Source organism: Rana temporaria, chromosome 3 (assembly GCF_905171775.1).
Source record: "Rana temporaria chromosome 3, aRanTem1.1, whole genome shotgun sequence".
Taxonomy (NCBI): domain Eukaryota; kingdom Metazoa; phylum Chordata; class Amphibia; order Anura; family Ranidae; genus Rana; species Rana temporaria.
The window spans coordinates 86,266,619-86,292,537 of NC_053491.1; the positions used below are offsets into that span (position 1 = coordinate 86,266,619).

Sequence of the window (25,919 nt, forward strand, 5' to 3'; positions counted from 1 at the left end):
GTTCTGTAACGAGCAATCGCGGGTGCCCCATGGTCGCGACGCATCGGCTCCGGGGACATGCTTCGGTCATGCGTGTGTCTTAAAGAGCCAACATACAGCCACGACGGCTTGCGTTAAGGATGACTCTATACTTTGCTGCATTCATCTTTCCCTCTATCCTGACTAGTCTCCCAGTTCCTTCCACTGATAAACATCCCTGTAGCATGATACTGCCACCACCATGCTTCACTCTAGTGATGGTATTGGCCAGGTGATGAGCGATGTCTGGTTTGCTCCAGACAAGACACTTGCCATTCAGGCCAAACAGTTCAATCTTTGTTTCATCAGACCAGAAGATTTTGTTTGTTTTGTGATATGTGAAGAATGATATCTGAATGATGCCTGTAGCTGCAGACATCATTTAGACATTACAGCACAAAGTCAAGGACGTCATATGATGGTGTAGAAGTGGTTAAGATACATAAATAATTTAGTTTATTCAGCATGAAAACAGGTCACCTTCTTCCATTGCTCAGTGGTCCAGTTCTGATGCTTACATGCCCATTGCAGGCACTTTTGGCAGTGGACACGGGTCAGCATGGGCAAACTGACTGGTCTGCAGCTATGCCACCCCATACACATGTTTACTTACCTAATATATTCCATCAACTTTCAGATGCCATTGTAACGAGATAATCACTGTTATTCACTTAATCTGTAAGTGATCATAAAAGTTATAGCCGATATCCCAAATTTTACACCTAAAAACAACAAAAAATAATTCTTAAATTCCATTATCAATTTATTTTACTATGACCCATTTCACACTGGGGCATTTTTCAGGCGCTTTGGGGGCTAAAAATAGCACCTGAAAAAGGGCTCCCCTGCAGTCTCATTGTGAAAGCCCGAGTGCTCTCTCACTGCGCTGGCAAAACTCCTACAAGCAGCATCTTTGGAGCGGTGTATACACCGCATCTCCACCGCTCCTGCTCATTGAAATAAATGGGCAGTGCCGTAGAACCACCAGCGGTTTTAACCCTTTTTCGGCCGCTAGCAGGGGTTAAAAGACCCCCGCTAGTGGCGGAAACCACTGCAAAAAAAACGATAAAGCGCTGCTAAAAATTGCAGTGCTTTACCGCCGACCCCCCAGTGTGAAAGCAGCCTTTAGGAGGAAGAAGAATGTTACCACCATGGCAACACATCCATACATTTCAGCACTCACTACAAACCAGCTGTCTTGAATGTTTTAACTGCATTTTGTTGGCAATTGTTTATTTTTATATGTACATTTTTTTTATTACATGCTTGTGTAAAATATTTTATATGAATGGAAAATAGGTGAAGCCCTCAATAAGACCTTGCAGACTCATTAATTCTAATGCAAAGACCCATCTGGCTTCATGAGCAATAGCAGATCCAGATCTCCTTTAATTGTGCCTAATTTGACTACCCAATCCCCAAAACTGAAGAGATGGCGGGGTTGTTTGTTGTCTTATTTGGAAGGCGGATTGAAGATCATTTGATGATTAGTAGAATCACAGAGATTACAGGGAGTGTGCATGAGAGATTGAGAAAACTTGTCAGGAGGAAGGAAAGGTGGCTGTGAGTCATACATGACAAGAGTTTGAAAAGGAAGTATTTGTTAGAAATGTTTAGGAATATATTAACCCACTGTGAGTGCGTGGGGCAGTTTTGGAATTTTTCACATACACAAAAAAATGTTGGTAAAATATAAACAACGATGTTCCATCAAGTAAATTAATACCAAACATGTCAAATATGAAAATTGCGCACGCCTGTAAATTGGTCACCTACAGTACTTAAAGCGAAAAAAAAAAAAAATTAAGATTAGATTCATGCTCATTTTGTCTAGGGGAATCAAGTATTTTTTTTAAAAAACAAAGCAGAGAGCGATCTTCTCCGCCGCTTCCGGGTATGGGTCTTCGGGAGCGGGCGTTCCTTCTTGATTGACAGGCTTCCGACAGGCTTCCGACGGTCGCATCTATCGCGTCACGAGTAGCCGAAAGAAGCCGAACGTCGGTGCGGCTCTATACGGCGCCTGCGCACCGACGTTCGGCTACTTTCGGAAAATCGTGACGCGATAGATGCGACCGTCGGAAGCCTGTCAATCAAGAAGGAATGCCCAGACCCGAAGACCATACCCAGAAGCGGCGGAGAAGATCGCTCTCTAAAACAGTAAGTACAGCTTTGTTTTTAAAAAAACTAGCCGATTCCCCTAGACAAAATGAGCATCAATCTAATCTTAATTTTTTTTTTTTTGGGTGAACCTCCACTTTAAAATGTCCATAGGCGACACTTAAAGCGGAGCTCCACCCTAAAGTGGAACTTCCACTCATCGGAACCCTCCCCCCCTTGATGCCACAATTGGCACCTTTCAGGTATTTAAGACAGATATTTTCACCCATTTCTGGGCATACACTCTGCTGGTGGACTGCGGGCAGAACATCAGTTACCCCGAACCCCCCCCCCCCCCCGTTGTGTTCTGGGAAACACACATCGGGGACCAGTGAAAGACGCGCAGCGCTGCTCGCGCATGCGCAGTAGGGAACCGGGCAGTGAAGCCGCAACAGTTCACTTCCTGGTTCCCTCACCGCTGATGGTGGTGGGGGCAGTCGAGAGACGAGCGCTTGCTCGCCTTCGGTTGCCGACGTCGCTGGACTCTAGGACAGGTAAGTGTCCATTTATTAGAAGTCAGCAGCTGCTGGCTTTTAATATTTTTTTACGGCGGAGCTCGGCTTTAAAGACCCCTTTCACACTGACAACGGACTGCTTTAGCAGTAAAGCGATTCTTTGGCATCATTTTAGCGGCACTAGCGGGACGCTTTTAACCCCTGCTAGCAGCCGAATAAAGGGTTAATAGCGCCTGAAAAGCATCGCTGTCGAAGTGCTTTGCAGGCGCTTCGGCAACACTGCCCATTCATTTCAATGGGCAGGGGGGGTGGAGGAGCGGTGTATACACCGCTCCTCCACCGGCAAAAGACGCTGCTTGGAAGACTTTTTCTAACTTCCTTCAAGCGCACCGCCCCAGTGTAAAAGCACTCGGGCTCTCACACTGTATGGTGCAATTAATATATACATATGAGTGCAGGACCTATATGCACATTTGCGTGCAAGCACGAGGGAGCTTTTCATTTAATTTTTTATTTAATTTTAAAGAGTGACAGGTACTCTTTAAAGAGACATCAGGGGTCTATTAGAGACACTGAATAACTGACAAGCGGACCTGATCGGACCGCCTGTGTAAAACCAGCCTTAAAATGATCTTCATTGTAACAGCAAACAAAGTGTAGGGAAAAAAATCTCTGATCACCCCTCCCCAGAGTAGTACAGTGTTATTATGGGGACACTGAACTACTCTGATGAAAGTATGTAAAAAAAAAGTTAAAAATGAAAACAATGTTTAACCACTGCCATACCGGGCCAATTCTGGCATTCCTCTCCTACATGTAAAATCTGTAATTTTTTTTGCTTGAAAATTACTCAGAACCCCCAAATTGTATATATTTTTTTAGCACTGACCCTAGGGAATAAAATGCCGGCCGTTGCAACTTTTTTATGTCACACAGAATTTGTGCAACAATTTTTCAAACGCATTTTGTTTCATCAAAAAAAAATAAAAAAATAAAGTTAGTCCAATTTTTTTGTATAATGTGAAAGATGATGTTACACCAAGTAAATGGATACCTAACAAGTCACACTTTAAAATTGCGCACACTTGTGGAATGGCGCCAAACTTTGGTACCTAAAAATCTCCATAGGTGACGCTGTAAATTTTTTTACACGTTACCTGTTTAGAGTTACAGAGGAGGACTTGGGAGAATTGTTGCTGTCGCACTAACATTCGTGGTGATACCTAATGTGTGGTTTGAATGCCATTTACATAATGTGGGCACGACGTACGTATGCGATTGCGTTCACTGCTGCATGCAAACATGTGGGGACTAGGGATGAGCTTCGGCGTGTTCGCACAGTCCATGTTCAGAGCCCGCCATAAAGTCTGCATGGCGCTGCGCTAATCACAGGCAGGGAGACATTTCCCGATCTCTGCAGCCGAGCATCGAGACAATGTCTCCCTGCCTGTGATTAGCGCAGCGCAGTGCCGACTTCCTGGCGGGCTCTGCACGTGGAGTGTGCGAACACGCCGGAGCTCATCCCTAGTGGGGAATGGGCACTTAAAAAAAATAATTATTATTGTTTGTTTGTTTTTTACACTTTCCCTTTAATTTTTTTTAATCACTTTTTTCTTTATTACAAGGGCCCAGATTCACGTAGGGAGCGCGTATTTGTGAGCGGGCGTAACTTATCCGATTTACGCTACGCCTCCGCAACTTTGACAGGCAAGTGCAGTATTTACAAAGCAAAGTTGCGGCGGCGTAGCGTAAATGAGGCAGTTTTTAGGTGCTTTACAGGCGCTAAAACTAACCTGACAGTCATATGAGTAGTGTTGCATGACCGCGCAATTGTCATTCAAAGTATGACAGCGCTGAAAGCTGGCCTGGGCAAGAAGGGGGTGAAAAGTGCCTGGTACTGAAGTGGTTAAAATATAAAGAAATATATAGGCTACCCTACAAAGCCCACAGACATCGCCAATCCTGTACAGGTGTGAAGAGCGCCAAGGAGGCTGGACAATGGAATTTACAACTTTCTAAAAGTACAGTATGTGCTTCAGGATTGCTACTAGAAACCATCAATAATATTATTAATTTATTGCATTAGAAAAATAAAAAAACCTAAGCAAGCCTCCATTGTAAATGACTCCTCGTGTGTTAGCATTGTCTGCAGGCAGACTGCACAGAGATGCTGATACATTTCTGCCACACACATCCTGCTAGTCAGTGCTCAGACATTATCATGTGTCTCCCTCCCCCACCCACCATACAATGTACGTGCTCTCCGCACACCATGCACTACACGTCCACTTACTCCTCACACGGAGACTCCCTCCACTTCCTGGTTACCACTCTGCACAACGCTCTGGCTGCCTTCCCTGGTGTTTTTTTTTTTTTTGCAAGTTAACAAACTTTATTGAATCGTTATACTTTCAGTTCATATGATACTGTCCACTGTGCAGCTACTTCTACTGCTCTCTACTGTTGTCAGCTAGAATCACACAGCATAGTGAAAGTGCGACAAAAATGTTTTACTGATATAATTACATTTTCTCAGCTTCATATTCAAAATGCTCAGAGCACAGCGGAGGCATTTCAATAAACACACTAAGGTCGCTTACACATTGAGGCGCTTTTCAGGTGATTATTGTGCAAAAAAATAAAAAAAAAACGCCCGAAAATCTCACGTAAACCTATTTTTATTCAAATCAATTAATACTTTTACACTATGGGCAGTGTGGTCACCTTTTCTTCACCCCGAACACTTTAGTATAAACCATACATATTTTGCTATTAAATAACATTTCTAATCATATGAAGTTAAAGAGGAAGTAAACCCTATTTTTTTTCCCCCCAAAAAAACCCTGCAAGAGAAAAGCATATTGACTTAAAGGGGTTGTAAAGGTTTGTCTTTTATTTTCAAAATAGGTTCCTTTAAAGTGGAGGTTCACCCAAAAAATACATTTTTAATGACCTAATGACAATCGGCTGTTTTTTTTTTTTTTTTTTTCCCGTGCATACTGACTTTCACCGCCGCTTCCGGGTAAGTCTTGTGCGGGACTGGGCATTCCTATCTGATTGACAGGCTTCCGACCGTCGCATGCTGCGCGTCAAGAGTTGCCAACTGCCAAGAGTTCGACAACCCGTGACGCGCTGTATGCGACGGTTGGAAGCCTGTCAATCAGATAGGAACGCCCAGTCACGAAGACGACATACCCGGAAGCGGCGGTGAAAGTCGGTATGTACGGGAAAAAAAGAAAACAAAAACACCCGATTGTCATTAGAACAACTCGGCTGAATGTAATGTTAAAAAAAAAATTTTGGGTGAACTCCCGCTTTAAGCTAGTGCATTGTTGGTTCACTTACATTTTCCTTCAATTTCCCTTCTAAATGTTTTCTTTTCTTTGTCTAAATTTCTCACTTCCTGTTTCTCCTCAGTAAGCTTTCCACCATCATCCGAGCGGTGGAAAGTCATTTAGAACAACTTACTGAACAGGAAGTGATAAATTCAGACTAAGAAAACAAAGAAAAAAAAACATTTAGAAGGGAAATGGAAGGAAAAGGTAAGTGAACCAACAATGCACTAGCTTAAAGGAACCTATTTAGAAAATAAAAAACAAACCTTTACAACCCCTTTAACTGAGATTAAAGCCCCTAAAGCGCTTCTCCTTCCCCTCCTCCGCCGGCATGTCCCCTCGGCGCTTCTTCCGGGTATCGCTACTCTGGCGCTGTGATTGTCCGGAGCAGCGATGATGTCACTCCCGTGCATGCGTGCAAGACCGGCAACGATCCCGCGTGCGGGACCGGCATAATCCCGACATGATCCCGATCATAATGCATGCGCCGTAGACATTGGTGCAGTGTTTTCTGCAAATATCTCCTTAACCGTGTAGGTTAAAGAGATATTTCCTGCACCTACAGGTAAGCCTTAATATAGGCTTACCTGTAAATGCAAGTTGTCAGACTGGGTTTACAACCACTTTAATAACAAGAGTACCCCATTACATCAGAGTCCACAGAGTTCCACTTTTACCTCTGAACTTGCAGAGTTCCCTGTAAGCTGGGACTCTGCAGACTCTGATGTAAGGGAGAAATCTGGGGACTCCAACATAAGGGATGCTCTGAGAACCCTGATTTAACTGGTTCCCGACCGGCTCTTGTACATTTACGTCAGCAGACTGGCACGGCTGGGCAAAGTGACGTATATATACGTCACTTTGAAAGTCCTGTGTGCCCCTACCGCGAGCTCCGTGCCCGTGCCCATGAGACCCGCGGACTCGATGTCTGCCGGTGTCCTGCAATCGTTTCACAGAGCTGCAGAACGGGGAGAGGCAAGTGTAAACATGCATCTCCTTGTTCTGCCTAGTGTAAGGTGACCAGATTTTTTAAATAAAATCTGGGGACATATTTTTGTTTACTAGTAATGGCAACAATCAGCGACTCTCTGCCCGTCGCCACCCGCCTCACAGCCTCTCAAGTCTTAATCTTCGGGCCCCGGCTACTACTGGATGGGGAGCGGAGGAAGATCACTCCGCCAGGGAAGGCAAGGAGATAGGAAGGTGTCTGGCCAGGATTTGAGCCAAGGCAGAAGAACATGCGAGCGAAGCTGAATGGGCATGCGCCCAAAACTGAAGAAATATTCCCTCCACTCCGACCAGCACATGATCATCAGAAAGGGGCACAGATAATAGGAAAAATACAACCCCCCCTATGCTAGTAGGCACAGCGGAGCGGGGGAGTGTAATTCTATTTTTTTTATTTTAATTCTGCACTGATTGTCTTTGAAAGTGCCCCTGCCCCCTATTAAATCCAATCAGGGGACAAAACCAGGGACAGACTTGGTCCGGGGACAGTGTCCTCAATCAGGGGACTGTCCCCTGAAACCGGGGATGTCTGGTCACCCTAGCCTAGTGACACTGTCACTGATCGTCTGTTCCCAGTGGCGTCTCATAGCTTTCATATTTAGGGGGGGGGGGGGGGCACAGGGACAAAAGTACGGGGACCAACTATAAAATGAAATTATATATATATATATATATATATATATATATATATATATATATATATATATATATATATCCTGGGGTCCTTTACCACAATGGGCCCTTTCACATGTTCTGCATTGAGCTCCCTTCCTACTATACTGGGGCCCCCCAGGGTGGCAGAAAACATGAGATATATGTTACCAGCACATGGTCTGGCATCTGTCTCCTTGGCAGCGGCGGCAGTCTATTAGGACCTAGTGCTGGTGACATTATGGCTGCATGCAGGGGAATAACAAAAGGATATATAAGTGTAGCGCTTATAATGATATGGTGAATATCAAAATACCATATTGTGTGTAATGAAATAAAACACATAAAACATTAATAAATGTTGAACACAAATCAAAACGTGTGTAAGACCCTTTGGATGGAAAAAAGGGTGCCAACCTGGCAAATAGTCTGATACACCTAATGTGATATCAAGTGAAGTACAAAGTCCAGCAAAACTCAGTGTTATGATGATTGGAAATATATAACGGAATTCATCATTTTCCACATATCCTTCAAGTGAGTGAATAAGTGAAAAAATACGTGGCTTCTAAGTCGTGACAGTCCCACCACCGATATATAAGTGCAGGCTTACCGGAACTTGTTGACCACTGATGGCGTATGCCAAAAGAGGTCGATCAAGGCTTTATATGACAGATGTCAAAAAACGATCCTTGGCGGGAAGCATAGGCCCAATTGGATGATGTATCTTTGGATGGAATGGGTCCCCAGGAGCAAACTGGAAACTGTACTGATGTTGGACTCCCAAAACCAATAGGCTTTTTTCCGTTTTAATCCTCAGCTCCCTGGCTTAATTGCCTAGGCGATTAAGCCAGGGAGCTGAGGATTAAAACGGAAAAAAGCCAATTGGTTTTGGGAGTCCAACATCAGTACAGTTTCCAGTTTGCTCCTGGGGACCCATTCCATCCAAAGATACATCATCCAATTGGGCCTATGCTTCCCGCCAAGGATCGTTTTTTGACATCTGTCATATAAAGCCTTGATCGACCTCTTTTGGCATACGCCATCAGTGGTCAACAAGTTCTGGTAAGCCTGCACTTATATCGGTGGTGGGACTGTCACGACTTAGAAGCCACGTATTTTTTCACTTATTCACTCACTTGAAGGATATGTGGAAAATGATGAATTTCGTTATATATTTCCAATCATCATAACACTGAGTTTTGCTGGACTTTGTACTTCACTTGATATCACATTAGGTGTATCAGACTATTTGCCAGGTTGGCACCCTTTTTTCTATCCAAAGGGTCTTACACACGTTTTGATTTGTGTTCAACATTTATTAATGTTTTATGTGTTTTATTTCATTACACACAATATGGTATTTTGATATTCACCATATCATTATAAGCGCTACACTTATATATCCTTTTGTTATTTTGCTTTTTTGAATAAGCCGTGTTAGCAGCTACCATTACTGCACAATTGGCAGCGCAGGGTATTCACTCCTCTTTTGCATGCAGGGGAAGGCTGGCACTATTGGCTATAGAGAGCCGAGCCTCCAGCTGGTCACCTAGCAGCTGTAATGCTGTATAACCTTCTCTGTTGACATGCTGATCGGGATATGATCCAGGTGATGCTCCCAGTCAGATCTAATAAACACAGTGGGGCAGATTCAGATAGAGATACGCCGGCGGATCTCCTGATCCTCCGTCGTATCTGTGAGACCAGACGGTCGGATCTGTGAGATCCCACCGTCGGAGCTATGCGACTGATTCATAAGAATCAGTTCCGCATAGATCTCCCTTGGATCCGACTGGTGTAAGTGACTTACACCAGTCGAATCTTAGGCTGTAATCTCCCGCCGGCCACTAGGTGTCGTCGCGATTTTTTACCCGTCGCATATGCAAATGAGGAAAACCGACGATTCACGTCCGTACGCCCGCCCGTCGCTCATTTTCTACGTCGTTTGCGTTCGGGTTTTTCCGGCGGATAGCTACCCCTGCTTCTATGAGGGGTAGCTAATGTTAAGTATGGCCGACGTTCCCGCGCCGATTTTTAAATTTTCTACGTCGTTTGCGTACCGCGATCGGGAATACCGATGGCTGCAAACGACGTACCCGCCGCAAACAATGACGTCGTAGCGACGTCATTTGGAGCATGCGCACTGGGCTTTTTCGCCCCGGTGCGCCTGATTTAAATTGTACACTCCCCCTAGCCGCGGAATTTACATTCCGCCGGGGGGAGTTAGGATCCGACGGTGCAGTTTGCGAGGTAAGTGCTTTATGAATCATGCACTTGCCTCGCTAAATTGCACCAGCGGATCGTAAACCAGGTAGATCTAGCGGATATAAAGATCCGCAGATCTATATGAATCTGCCCCAGTATTTATTAGCGTTAAGAGTACAACCACATATATATAATCAACCGTATGTTCAGCAGCCATGTGGGCTCTATGGCTGTAAAGTGTGGGCTTTGATCAATAAAATCACTGATATTTAACACTAGGATTTGACAAGGAGCATCACCTGGATTGCATCCCGATCAGCATGTCAGAGAAGGCTCCACTGGTGATAAGCAACCTGCAGGGAGCTCAACTGTCTACAACCAATAGAGATGGGCTTGGGTGTGTTTGAAATCCCACATGCCTGATCCCGCCAGGAAGCCGACACTCCACAGTGCTAATCACAGCCAGTAAGACATTTCCTGATCTGTGCAGCTGCAGACTGGGAAATGTCTCACTGCCTGTGATTATTACTGTGCAGTGTGGGCTTCCTGGCAGGCTCTGGCATGTGGAATTTAGAACATGCCCAGCCCATCTCTAACAACAAATTGGGCTGGCCCTCCTGTACATCAGTCCCACTGGGTTCCAATGTGCTGCTGCCCCTGCCATGGAGACAGAGACCACCGCTGTGAATAGCCAGGACGGACAGGACAGCAACTCTGGTTGTTCCAGCACTGGTCCACACTGGGAGGATTCCGCCATCCACCTATAATGTGTAGATGGGGGAATTGCATCATTTCTTTTTTTTTTTTCAACCTAATAGTTGAATGAAAAAAAGTGATCAATGTATGGGCTGCCTAAGAGCTAAGACCAGCCATAGACAGTTTAAATCTCAGCTGGTTCAGCAGGAAATGGCTGAGATTTGAACCATGAATGAGCAGATTCTCTTATGATTATCACTAGTGATAATCACTATTTGTCGGGAAAATATAATTGCTGGGCAGGACAGACTGTCACCACTGTCTGTGTTGATGGGGGAATCATGCAAGTTTATTTCCTGCAATCTGTGGATGCAGGGAAGAAATTTGCACTGTCTATTATCTGCCTAACTGAAAGTGAAAGTAAATTGTAAATGTCTTGAAAGAACAGGAGAGGGGGAGGGAGACAGATGGGGGAGAGAAGGGGTGGAGATAATGCAGTTCAGTGATTACAGTGTTCTGCAGGCTAGAATCTCAAGCATCATTCACACACAGCCAGGAATGCTGCTGATTCTCATATTTCCCGCCCACACATCCCCTCTCTTCAGATACAGCACACCGGGATAGTTTGGGCGGGACTGAAAGGAGGAGGAGGAGCTGTATTCCGCCCTGCTCGTATGTGAGGAGAGTGAGGGGGGGTGGCTGGACTCGCTGGGCTGTGAAAGAGTTTCATAGACTGATACTCAGCTGAGCTTGCAGTCACCACTCTCGGAATTTACAGGCTGGTTCTCCTGTCCTAAGGACGGGAGAAATCAGTCTGTTTTTAAGTAACTGAGATGAAGACTTGGGCCCCCCACAGTGTTCGTGGAGTCTTCCTGCAACTCACTCTTCTCCGTGCCAATGAGGATGCAGGGAAATGAGCAGATTGGACAGCCTGTGGTTGTGTGTGCGCGGGGGGAGGAATCTCCCGCAGAGCTGAGTGGGGACGCTCTCCCTCTCAGGAGAGACTGTTACTCCAGCAGCGGCCTGAGCAAAATACAAAAAATAAAGCACAGCATAATGTTGGGGGGGTCAGGGCCCGCTCTGCCCCCCCTAGGGATGCCATCGTCTGTTGTCTTATCGGGAACAGCGATCAGTGATGTGTCACTCCTAGCCACGCCCCCTAACAGTAAGAATCACTCCCTAGGTTACACTTAACCCCTTCAGTGCCACCTAGTGGTTAACCCCTTCACTGCCAGTGTAATTTTCACAGTAATCAATGCATTTTTATAGCACTGATCTCTGTAAAAATGATAATGGTCCCAAAAATGTGTCAAAAGTTGTCAAAAGTGTCCGATGTGTCCGCCATAAAGTCGCAGTCATGATAAAAATCGCTGATTGCCACCATTACTAGTATAAAAAAAAATACCATAAAACTATCCCCTATTTTGTAGACGCCATAACTTTTGCGCAAACCAATCAATATACGCTTATTGCAAAGAATACATATCGGCCTAAACTGAGGGAAAAAAATAGTTTTATCGATTTTTTTGGGGATATTTATTATAGAAAAAAGTAAAAAATATTGATTTTTTTTTACAATTGTCGCTCCATTTTTTTTTATAGTGCAAAAAAAAAAAAAAATGCAGAGGTGATCAAATACCACCAAAAGAAAGATTTTTTTTTTTTTGGAGCCACGTCGCACGAACACGCAATTGTCAATTAAAGCGACGCAGTGCCGAATCGCAAAAAATGCTCTGGTCTTTGGCCAGCAAAAGGGTCCGGGGCTCAAGAGGTTAAGGGGGAACACTGAGAACTCTGATGTTCGGAGAAGACTCTGATGTAAGGGGGAACTCTGTGGCCTCTGGTGTAAAGGGAAACGCTGATGTACCTTGGTTTACTCACTCAGAGGCAGGAGAGAGAAGGGGGGAGACTTCAGTCACAGACAGGAATGGATGGTAAGCTCACTCACCCCTTGGCAGCCAGCACCTCTCATTCAGATGTATCTGAGGCTCCTGGACTTCAAATTTCCAGCCCACACTTCCCTGTTCTGAGGCACATCTCTGGGGATTGGAGTGTGGGCAGAGGGGTAGGGGTGGAAAGAAGAGGAGCAGATCGAGCCCTGCCTTCTCTCCTGTGTGTGTGTGTGGAGGGGGGGGGGGGGTGATTGTTAGTGCAACTGCAGCCAGCAACCCTGCTGGGAAGCCATAGTCCACTCTGAAAAATGTGTCCGGGTTTTAGGAAGTCTGAAACCCGGACGCATGATTACAAACCCGAACTGTCCAGGTGAATCCAGGACAGGTGGCAACACTACCGGGCTCCATGCAGGAGGCTAGAGTGTGGGAGGTGCGAGGGAGGTTCCCTGGTGATCTGCTACAGTGCGCATGTGCATGTATTAAAGGAGCCCAGTGCCGGAACCGGAATTCATTTCTGCTCTGTCTCCGGGACTCCAGCCTAGATTCACTTGCAATTCCCGGGACGGTCCCAGGGAATCCGGGACAGTTGGGCGGTATGTAAGCCTCCATGTACAGGAGTTCTTCAGGGCCTATTCACATGTGGCACAGTCATGTGTGTCTTTTATCAGCATGAGGATGTATGGACATTGTGTGCATATCACTGTGCCAGCATCCCATTCATTCCTATTGAAACCCACACCTGCGTGTCATATTAGAATACAGTGGCTGTGTCCATGCAGCCTCATGTCCAAGTAGAAATTAATAGGCTGCTGGTATGTGTTTTCGACAGCTGATTCCGATTTTCCGTACGACAAAAGCTGGATGTGCAATACTTTGGTCTGACTTTCATGCGATTTAAATATACCTAAATGTTTTACATCCAACAGTGGGTCCAACTTTGAGGGAAAACAACTCACATCCAAGTCGCACCCATCCAAAGTTGCGTCAGAGTTGCATCAAAGTTGCACCCAAGTTGCACTCCAAACTTGCCCTGCCTTTGGAGTCGTACAAGTGTGAATGGAGCCTAATGCCGCGTACACACGGTCGGAATTTCTGACAACAAATGTTCGATGTGTGCTTTTGATCGGAAATTCCGATCGTCTGTATGCAATAACGACGCACAAAAATCCTACGCATGCTCTGAATCAATTCGACCCATGCTCGGAATCATTGAACTTAATTTTTCTCGGCTCGTCGTAGTGTTGTACGTGAGCGCGTTCTTGATGTTTGGAATTTCCGACAAGATTTTGTGACCGTGTGTATGCAAGACAAGTTTGAGGCAAAATTCCACCGAAAAAAAATCCACGGTTTTGTTGTCGGAATTTCCGATTGTGTGTACGCGGAATTAGGGTCAGGTTCTCCAAAAGTGTTGCTCATCACTTAGGCCCCGTAAACACGGTCGGTTTGGTCCGATGAGAATGAACCGAAGTTAATTTTCATCGGACCAAACCGACCGTGTATACAGGCTATCGGTCTGTTTTCCTTCGGTCCAAAATTTTAAAACATGCTTCAAAACCGAACCGATGGACCGCTGCCCCATCGGACCAAACCGATGGTTAGTACAGAAAAGCATCGGTTCAAAACCCGCGCATGCTCAGAATCAAGTTGACGCATGCTTGGAAGCATTGAACTTCGTTTTATTCAGCACGTCGTGTGTTTTACGTCACCGCGTTCTGACCCGATCGGATTTTGAACTGATGGTGTGTACACATATCAGGCCGTACGGCCACTTCAGAGGTGAACCGATGAAAACGGTCCGTCGGACCATTCTCATGGGTTTTGTCTGACCGTGTGTACGGGGCCTTAGAAATCATCCACATACTAGTTTCTTGAATTCATTTTGCTTTCACTATCTGCAATATAATTCTATACTCCAAAAAATTATTCAAGTCTGCCAAAGACTTACCAGTACTTGTAGTTATTTAATATTATTGTTACTGGCATCAGTAAGCCGTGGATCTGTGCTTTTTGAATATCCTCTACAGCAGGGGTGGGGAACCTTTTTTCTGCCAAGGGCCATTTGGATTTTTGTAACATCATTCGAGGGCCGTACAAAATGATCAACTTAAAAATTAGCCTGTTATATTTGGTCAAACATTTTTTCAGGGGGGGGGGGCGCTTCGGCAGCAGCGATACACAGTCGCATTTAACCCTTTCTTCGACCGCTAGCGGGGATTAAACGTGCCCCCCCCCCTTGCATCACTGGACCCCTTTACATTACACAGCACCCTGCATCACTGGACCCCTTAACATTACACAGCACCTTGCACCTCTGGACCCCTTTACATTATACAGCACCTTGCACCTCTGGACCCCTTTACATTACACAGCACCTTGCACCTCTGGACCCCTTTACATTACACAGCACCTTGCACCTCTGGACCCCTTTACATTACACAGCACCCTGCATCACGGGACCCCTTTACATTACACAGCACCCTGCATCACTGGACCCCTTTACATTACACAGCACCCTGCATCACTGGACCCCTTTACATTACACAGCACCCTGCATCACTGGACCCCTTAATATTACACAGCACCCTGCATCACTGGACCCCTTTATATTACACAGCACCCTGCATCACTGGACCCCTTTACATTACACAGCACCCTGTACCTAGGGACCCTTTACATTACACAGCACCCTGCATCACTGGACCCTTTACACTACACAGCACCCTGCATCACTAGACCCCTTTACATTACACAGCACCCTGCACTGTGCAGGACATTAATACATGAGTTACCATGATCATTGACCAGTGCAGGACATTTACCTAGGGTTGCCACCTGTACGGGATTGACCCGGACAGTACGGGGTTTGAATCATGTGTCCGGGTCTCCTTCCGCCTTCAACCTGGACACATGATTCAAACTGTACTGGTGAAGGAACACTAGTAGTTAAAGTTGGTAGGGGAAAGTTCTCATCCTTATACAGCAGTTTGGACAATTTAATCTGAGCACCAATGTCCTCTTCTATACATATACACTGAGTAATGTAATTGCCGGGAATCAGCAGCACAAGGATTACTCTGCAGGGACTATTTGATGATTTTCGGGCTCAGGCGGAGTAATCCTTGTGCAGAGGTTCTCGGCAATTACATTACTCAACCAGGGTATCTGTATAGAAGAGGATGTGGGGAGATTAGATTGTCGGGACTCAGAACTGCTGAATAAAGATAAGAACTTTCCCCTAATGACATTGTGATTTTTTTTTAATATGCAGCATGGGGGGAGGGGGTAAATGTCCTGCACTGGTCATGGTAACTCACAGTGCAGGACATTAATACATGAGTTACTACGACCAGTGCAACTGTGTAGGTAGGACATTTACCCCCTCCTCCCACCGCCATGCTGAATATTAAAAAAATCACAGACAGTCATCACAGTTAATAATCTTCAGACTGCATACAGAATGATGCAGTCTGAAGATTATTAACTTTGATTACTGTCTGTGATTTTTTTAATATACAGCATAGCGGCGGGGGGAGGGGGTTAATGTCCTGCACAGTGCACAGGACATTAATACATAAGTTACCATGACCAGTGCAGGACATTTACTCCCCCCCCCCCCGACATGCTGCATTTTTTAATATGCAGTATGTGGGGGGGGGGGGTAAATGTCCTGCACTGGTCATGGTAACTTATGTATTAATGTCCTGTGCACTGTGCAGGACATTTACCCCCCTCCCCCCGCCGCTATGCTGCATATTAAAAAAATACGCTATATGTCATGATGCTGTCAGCATGGCTTACTTGCTGCTGTAGAAATAGTTTGTCGTCGGTGGAGTGAGTCGGTGAGTGACGTCACACCGCCAGGACGGGCGCCGCCGCCGGGCGGGGCTGCAAACCAAGGGGAGCAGCTCATCAGCTGCAGATGCAATCATCCTATTGGCTGGAGGCTGGCGCCTGCTAACAGGGGCGGGCCGCAGGAGCGGAGTAAATGTATTGCTAAACACACTGACAATGAATGAATGATCGCCATGATCATTCATTCATTGTCAGTGTGTTTAGCAATACATTTACTCCGCTCCATAGTGACAATCGGCGGCGCTGTTTTACAAACCCATGGGGGGCCGGATGAAATGATTTCGCGGGCCGCAGGTTCCCCACCCCTGCTCTACAGGCAATGTCATTTACAGCAATCCAAGTGACCTGGTTGGTTTCTTACAATTTCAAAATCAGTACATTACTGAGACTGAGAATGTCAGGGAACGTCACATGTGCGCAAGAGAAACAATATTGCGAGGCAATGAAGACACTTTTTTATTTTCTCTCTGCCCAAAAAATATATCTGCATCCACCAAAAACGTTATATAACCTATTGTCAAAAGCAATCATCGACTCTCAGCTGTCACCTATACATGCAGGGTTGCAGGGCATCACCAGGTGTTCACCCACTGTTACATGCATGGATATCAGTCATAGACCTCTTCTCACCATCCTCCTGGTCACTTCACCTTTAACCCCTTCGCATCTAGAGTACTCACACCCATACCTCCCAACGGGCACGGGTTTTCCCGCATTGACACCTATTTCCTGCATTCCCACAATTGTGGAAATATTCCTGCATAGCGCATAGGAAGAGGAGGCAGCACGGGAGTAGGGGAACAAGTAAGAGGATTTCAGCTTCTATACATGTCTGAGGCCAGCGGCAGCAGCAGCACCCCCCACCCCTTGTCATCTTCCTTACTTCTGTTCTGGTCGGAGGTCAGCAGCACCAGACCAAACCCCGTCCGGTATTAAAAAAATCTGCATCTTGCAGCAATAACCCCCCCCCCCCTGCTCAACAACCTTAATGTCCTAAAATAAAAAAATTGGCATCCCGCGGCACGCCCCCCCCCCCCCCCGCGCTCAACAACTTTAATGTCCCGCAGTGCATTGATGAAAAGTTGGGAGGTATGCTAACACCAATAGGCCTATGCTTGACACATGGTCCAGACATGTGGTCCAGAAAGGAGCTAAAGAAGCCCAACAGTTTACATGTCCGGGCCACTTGACTCATGCATCATGACTGGGTTCTCTCTCATCATCAAGTGAGGGACTCCTCTTCCCTCATCACCACCCACTCCAGAGTAGACCAGGCTTGCACCAGTAAAGCACACATCCCTTCCCTCCCTGTGGCATTGGCTGTACTAAAAACGTTACACCTTTAGGTCATCACACGGAGGCCCTTTGTTGGAAGTAAAATTATTTACTTGGTTCTAAGAACAAAGGACAGGACAGGACAAAACCGTTCAAATTCTGGTCACAACGTTTCCATGACATGACTCACAACTGGTTCTTTAATATTGGTGTCAACATAGTTCAGTAGCATAACAGGAGCATTGTACATTGGGCACAATGTGCATTAGCAGCCCACAGACCCAGAAAATCAGTTCCTCCCACTTTGTAAAGGGGAGCCCTGCATCACTACCCTACCAATAGAAGGAGCAACCCTTAGGCCCCATACACGCGACCGGATCGATCCAATGGGATTGATCCGCCAGAGGATTTATCCGCTGGCGGAGGATTTATCCGCTGGAAACGGTCCAGCGGACTGTTTCCAGCGGAAATCCTCTCGTGTGTACAAGGCCTCAAACTTTAAGGCTTAAAGGGACCTCTACCTGTCTACATGTAAGGGAAGCATTCTTCTCATTGACCACCAGTATAATGGGTCCCTTTTCTCTTGTTGTACAATAGTGTAATGGGGCCCCTCTCTCATTGACCACCAGTGTAATGGGGCCTTCTTTCACTAGCCATCAGTGTGATGGGGCCCTTCTCTCACTGACTTTTATAAGGGGTACTTCTTCCAATGGCCATCAATGTAAGCTAGTCTGACCACCAGTTTACAAGGGTCCTTCCACATTGGCCACCAATGTAAGAGGACGCTTCACTGGCCATCAAAGAAAAAGAGTATTTTTCACTAACGTTAACCTGCCTGGCGGTATTCCCAAGCGTGACTCGGGGTGGGTTTTTCATGTTGCGATCGGTATCCCCGAGTCACGCTCGGGCTAGCTATGCAGAGCCTGCAGCGCACGCTGGCTTACCTTGTCCTGGATCCAGCGATGTCCCCGCGCTGTGTGAGCGAGCGGGACATCGCTCGATTCACACAGCGTCCTCCTGTGCCGCCGATCTCCGTTCCCTGCGATGTTACGACGCACGGGAGCGGAGAACGGCGCCAAATTCAAAAAAGTAAACAAACACATTACATACAGTATACTGTAATCTTATAGATTACAGTACTGTATGTAAAAAATACACACCCCCTTGTCCCTAGTGGTCTGCCCAGTGTCATGCATGTCATTTTATATAATAAAAAACTTTCTTTCTGCCTGAAAACTGTAGATTGTCCATAGCAACCAAAAGTGTCCCTTAATGTCAAAAATGGTTTTAGATCAGCTAAAAAACAGCGATAATAAATTATAATCACTTGCAGAATTGTGCGATAGCGATTTGTGGGGAAATTCGTCATAAAAAAAAAAAAATAATGACAGCGACAATTCTGCAACTGAGCAAATTTCAGTGATTTTGATTTGATTACATTATTGAATAATTTTTATTAGAATTATATTATTATTTGTTATAATTATTTATAATTATTTATTATATTATAATTTATAATTTTGTTTTAAAAAAAAATGTCATACCCGGGATGCCTATTAGATTATTGTTTGGTCAGATTTAAGTGAGTTATTCCTAAGAATTACAGGCCTACAGTATAAAACGCCAAATTTCCTTGCAAATAATTGTACCGCTTTTGGTACGTAATTCCAGACAGAATCATACCGCCAGGGAGGTTAATGTAAGGGGGCATTTTTACACTGACCACCAGCAAAACAATACCATTTTCAAAATTTATTTTCTGGCCAAATTACTGTTTTTTTCTTATTTCACTGTTACTACTGGAAATAATTTTGTCATATAGAGTGCTTGTTAAATGCGCTAAATTTGCCACAATTCTTATTCTTTTATTAATTTTTACATTTAAGTTTATTGTTTATATTTATGTACAATAAGCTGTAGATTAGTATTTAGCAGGAGTCACCTAAGACCTAAAAAATCTTTCTAGGTTTCATCTGTGTTAAAAAGCTTGAGAAGACTGCCCTAAACTTTACACACAAGTGGAAGTAAAGACCAATATATGTCTGTGCAAAAAAGTGTCTACACCCTCCTTCTACCTACTCTACATACCTTTTATAAAAGTGATTTGCGTATATGCCTTTTTTTTAAATCAGCTTTGGTACAATCGTGTGATAGAGTGGTAATCTAATATAAAAATATCAACTTCTACATGGAAAGTCAAGTCCCAACTACCAGAACCTTCTATCAATCACTGAAACTACCTAAAACAGAGAGGGCAAGCTCTCAACTTTACATGCTAAGAGCCACAGGGTTTAAATTCCCTGGACACTTTGGAAAATATGTGACAATACATACCAACACCTGCATTTCAACCTTGACAACTTTATTAAATGTATAAGTTTAGTTTAGGTTAAATACAGCATCTGCATACAAAATCCTCTATACATGTGACCATCCACATAGGGTGATGGCAAATCTAATGTGTTACAATATAACAAATAATTACGAGATGTTCTGTACATGTGTGCTTAGAAGGGTTGGTGGAATCCATATCAAAAGTAGGTAAAAGAGCAACTGGTTGGGTAACCACTATGTTAGATTAAGACATGTCTGTGCTTTAATACAATAAAACAGTTCAAACAGATTAGTTATTAGAGACTATTTGTGATATTTGTCATAATTCAGCTGGGTGTTAATGGTAGATTAAGATACCTTTTGCTAATATAACTAAAGTGGATATTTTATCTAAATCAATATAATTCTTCCACCATGCCTAAGCACATAGCTACGTTAGCGGTTTACTGGGCAGAAAACTCCACTTTGTAGGGTCATTCAAAACACTTAAAAAGAAGGATGTCCCACCTAAAGAATAAGAAGATTCAATGAGAAAGCTTTATAACATACCAACAAGACCTCGCTATTACAATAATCTAGTATGAAAGCCCATACCAAGCTGATCTAGCTGAAGTCATACTTCTCTTACTATCAGATTTCCTCTAGACTACTGAAATCTGTCATATATTAAGATAGAATGTAGTAAAGGTTACAATACTGATGGGACACATCATTGGTCTCAATTACCCACCCCTTCCTTTAAAAAAAATATTTGTAGTTTAGAAAATAGCCAGTTCAGTGAGAGCACTCATGCAAATTCAATAGCATCATAAAACTGTTAATGTACAATATTTGTATTATAGTATGTGTTGAGCAAAACCTTTTTTTTCTGTTTTGCATAGACTGGGGAAAGATTAGAACCTCCTACTAGAAAAATTACCTCTTATTTACTCTTTGGCTGACAGTTTCACCCATGATGGGAAGTGACAGTATATCTCCTATTGGCAACAGCAACACAGACAGGCAGCCCATCCCAGCATGTGGCAATATGGGTGCGCTCCAGGTTAGAATGCATGGGGTCTCCGGTGCTGCCAAGGGGACGTTGAAGGCCAGATGGTGGGATTCCTGGTGGTGGGATTCCTGGCTGATAAATGCAAATGTTCCTCCAGGATTTTTTAATAACATACTGCATTCATCTTTCCATCATTTTTGATCAAATGTACTGTGCCTTTGTAGCTCACATATCCCCAAAACATCAGCAATCCACCTCCATGGTTCACAGTAGGGATGGTGTATCTTTCATCATAGGCCTTGTTGACTCCTCTCCAAATGAAGCGTTTATGGTTGTTGCCAAAAAGCAAAATTTTGGTCTCATCACTCAAAATGACTTTGTGCCAAAAGGTTTGAGGCTTGTCTCTGTTTATTGTAAGCTGGATACTTTGTGGCGTTTGCGTAGTAATGGGTTTCTTCTGGAGACTTGACCATGCAGCCCATTTTTCTTCAAATGCCTCCTTATTGTGCATCTAGAAACAGTCACACCACATGTTTTTTTAGAGAGTCCTGTATTTCACATGAAGTTATTTGTGGGTTTTTCTTTACATCCCAAACAATTTTCCTGGCAGTCGTGGCTCAAATTTTATTTGGTCTACCTGACCGTGGTTTGGTTTCAACAGAACCCCTAATTTTCCACTTCTTGATTAGAGTTTGAACACTGCTGATTGGCATTCTCATTTCCTTTATTATCTTTTTATACCCCTTTCCTGTTTTATACCGTTCAACTACCTTTTCCTGCAGATCCTTTGACAATTCTTTTGTTTTCTCCATGACTCAAAATCCAGAAATGTCAGTGCAGCACTGGATGAAAGATGCAAGGGTCTGTCAGGAGTCTAGAAACTCATTGACCTTTTAGACCCCTTTAACATTGAGGCATTTTTCAGGTGCTTTTTGGCTAAAAATAGCGCCTGTGAAGCGCCAGAAAAACAGCACCCCTGCAGTCTCAGTGTGAAAGCCTGAGTGCTTTCACACTGAGGCGATGCGCCTGCAGGACTTTAAAAAAATTCCTGCAAGCAGCATCTTTGGAGCAGTGAAGGAGTGAGGTATACACTGCTCCTCCACTGATCCTGCCCATTGAAATTAATGGGCAGCGCCGCCAAACCGCTGGCAAAGTGGCACTTTGCAGGGTATTTTAACCCTTTTTCGACTATTAGCAGGGGTTAAAAGCGTTAATAACTATGGTAAAATGCTACTAAAAATTGTGGCGCTTTACCGCTGATGCACCCTTATACACACACACTATTAATAAGCAAACCGATCACAGGTGAGGATGGTTACCTTTAATAGCCATTCAAACCCCTTTGTGTCAACTTGTGTGCATGTTATCAGACTAAAATCACCAGGGTGTGTAAACTATTGATCAGGGTAATTTGGGTAATTTCTGTTGTCAATATGATTTAAAAAGAGTAAACACAGTTGATTGATAATGAATGGATTTAGCCAAACACTAACCATGAGTGAAAGAAAAGTATTTGTGTTATGCATATTCTCTGAAAAATGGCCAAGAAATTTATAAATTCTGCCAGGGTATGTAAACTTATAAGCACAACTGTAGATATAAAGCGAAAACATTAACATTTAAACTGTAAAACAAAGTCTTAATACTGTATACCAACTTCTGGATATCCCAGTTCATTAAACTGAAAACTGAAGTTGAAGCCAAAAAGCTGCCATACTAACATTTTAAAATCTGATTAATTAAATACAAATTATTAATTAATGGATTACAAACAAATCACTGGGCTAAATCTTTCCTTGAGTTCTTTACTAATCTCCTTTGGCAGACTTGTTTTAATCTTATAAAACAAGTGAATTAAATTGTTGCCTAGTACAGATAATAGTGTTTATAAACATATTAAAAATTATTAGCCATTTTGCGAGTGGTTGTACCCTTCCGCTTCGAGGAGGAGGGATGTCTATGCATTGAAAATTGGAAGAATCTGGCTCTTATGTATGTCTGACTACATACAGTATAATTTATAAAGACATCTGGGATTTTTTTTTTTCTGTTGACAATAAAGTTGATTGCAAAGTATTTGCCTATATCTATGTAGCCCTCTTTTGGGGGGGTATGAGAAATGGCCCTCCCCAAACAGGATATTGTGCTAAACCTGTAGGTAAATAAGAAGACCAGAAGACTATAAGAAGACCAGAAGAGTGGTTTGATAATAAAGTTGGCAGTGCCTCCATCCAGGACAGAACCTCTATGAAGAGAGAAAATTCCCTTCCTGAAAAATTAATATTGATTGACATTTTATTTTTTAGTGGACTCTTTACTGTTATCTGCTGGTATTTTTCACCTGCTTCAACACCGTCATTGAAAAATAAATAAAATAATTGCAAGAGGAGTAACCCCACTTCATACTTATTATTCATTGTCACCTTCCACTTGTCTCCGCTATGGTCCGGAAGACTGTCATCTTAGCAGGAAGTTTATCTAAGATTGGGTGTCTTGAACTTTCAAAGAATAGCCTTCATCATTTTACATTATAGAGTAAACAGTCAGTCAGGGATGGTAACTATAACTGTTTTATTTGATGTTTTACAGTACACTATAGTTGTACGTGCTTATGACAAGGTTGTATTAATGAGCTTAGCATTCATTGATGTCGGAGACCTGTATTGCTTTGAATAGTGATGACGTTCTAAGTCTAGCCTTATTTGCCTTCCTGAGTAAATAATTGCATTGATAATGTTTGTCTATGCTACAACAATTATTCATTGCTTCACATTACTACTAAATGGATGTCATAAAAATCTGTCTCTGATAACAAGGAACAAGGAAACAAGTACTTTTAGTAAAATTTCCCACTTACTTTATTATTATTGTATTTTAATGTAAATCTCTGTACTCTGTGACATTGACATTCATTACCATTTATTGATAAATGATGAGTTATGAGGAAATTAAGCCCTTTTAATTTAACTATGAACTACCTAACTTTATGATTATATATCCACAGGAATGTATGTAGGCGGACTACTGTTTTCCATAAACCAGTCACGTGTTCATTAACCCCCTAATGCCCAGAACACCGTTATACACAGTTTTACTTGTGATCCAGTTTGGGGCTGAACACCTGGGCCAGGATTTGCTTTGCTTAAACTTTACTTAAAGTAGAAGCCCAGGCTAGAACTAACCATGCTTAAAATACCTCCATCCCACCATCTAAATGCTATACTAACTACCCTGTAAAAGGAAGATGTATATACTTACCTATTCTCAGAGCACTGCTGTCTGGTCACATGATCTCCCCAGTGCCTGACTTCAGGGGAGAGGAGAGATCACCCACAACAGATGGAATACCCGGTCACCCATAGGCTTACTATGGGGCATCCGTGGCCTGCTGTCCCTCCTTCCCCTGAAGTTGGCCGCTGGGAGCAGATCACCTAACTGAACTGGAGAGTCCTGAAAATTGGTAAGTATAAACATATTCCTTCTACAGGGTTGTTAGTATAGGTACTAGGTGGGGAGGACCAGGTTTAAGCTTTGTTAGTTCTACTGTATCTTCTACTTTAACTTGGTTGTGGAAAACAGGCTACAGTGATCTATAATTTGGTTAATTCTTCAGTGCAATGTCACAGGCAACATTCTAAAGCATATGGCAATCGAAGAACAAATGTTTTGAAAGACTGAGTGGTCTATTTACACTTGATATTTTTCACATATATTCCAGGAAGAGGTTTACTGGGAGAGACAACGCTCAAGGTAGGCAGGATCCACATACAACATTCACTGCAAAGGTGCTTACCCGGCTCCTCTCCAGAAACAGTAACAAGTAAATTTGATGGCTGCACACTTTGCTGGATTGTAATAGCTTTATTGATCCATATTATGTTTGTGATATGGATCAGTAAAGCTACTACGCTCCAGCGAAGTGTGTGGCCATCCAATTTTATTGCTTCCAGGAGCAGCCATGCTAATTTTAGTCCAAATAGGCTAGAGGTCTCCACTGGTCCTCCTGCTCCTCCTGCACTCCCCAAGGTGCAGGAGGAGCCATATTACAGAGAGGAAAAACTCTTCACCCCCTCACAATACCGACATTCCCAGAAAGACCACGGGGTGACTATTCTCAAACCTTAAATACACTGGTAAGAGAGCTGCCGCTCCAGGTGAGCTCACTAAGGTAATTGATGTCCACTCAGAAGCAGATGGGTGCTGGCAATGCACAGGATGTGCAAAAACAATAAGGATATGGACAGCTGCACTCCAGTAACTTGAAAAAAGACGTGCCCTTTATTGGGTACAGGAAAAAATGCACTACAGGTATCAGCACACAGTGGGATAAACAGCTGTTTATCCCACTGTGTGCTGATACCTGTAGTGCATTTTTTCCTGTACCCAATAAAGGGCACGTCTTTTTTCAAGTTACTGGAGTGCGGCTGTCCATATCCTTATTGTTTTTGCACTTAAATACACTAATGGTGAGGGTGGTGCCAACCCTAAGGATATGATACAATGGGGGAGTGTCCAAAAACTAAGGAAGAACTCAAAATGAACCCTTGCCTACATGTAATTAACCAGATAAAAATATATAAGCATGTCAATGTGACTAAAGCTGTGTGTGTGAATAATAAGACAGGTCGCAGACATGTAGATGCCTCATCAGGAATGAGATCAGGAGATTTTTAACACACTTATTATTATTATTATTCAGGATTTGTATAGAGCCTCAGTTCAATACTAGTATAGATCCATCAGTTCAATAATGTTTCAAAATGAGGGCCCTGTTCATGAGAGCATACCATTTAAAAAGGAGGGACAAGTGGTAAAAAGGGCATTAACCATAAGGGATAAGCTGATAGAAAAAGTAAAAGTAAAGTTGGGTTTGGGCAGGATAGGTTTCCCTGAAAAGATGAGTTTTCAAGGATAGCCTAAAGGTGGACAGATTGGGGATTGCCAGGCAGATTGAAGTAGGGAATTCCAGAAGATGGTGAGTTAAACCTGAATTCCAGGAATTCAGACACGTTAAAAATCTGCTGGCTTAGTATGGGTTAAGGCCAAT

At 43.6% G+C, this 25,919-nt stretch overlaps 1 protein-coding gene across 3 annotated transcripts in view; it reads right to left on the minus strand.

Annotated features, from left to right (window-relative positions):
• SORD (sorbitol dehydrogenase) overlaps window positions 1-25,919 on the minus strand; it is a 130,285-nt gene that overhangs the window by 82,247 nt on the left and 22,119 nt on the right. The window contains exons 1-2 of one of the 3 annotated variants that reach the window (XM_040342847.1): window positions 4,924-4,987; window positions 632-740 (exon numbers count right to left, since the gene is read on the minus strand). The exons of 1 other annotated variant lie outside the window; for it this stretch is intronic. The gene's annotated coding sequence lies outside the window, so the exon portion shown is untranslated. Of the gene's footprint in view, window positions 1-631; window positions 741-4,923; window positions 5,008-25,919 lie in introns of those variants that run through there. One more of the 3 variants, XM_040342846.1, reaches the window with a different exon arrangement.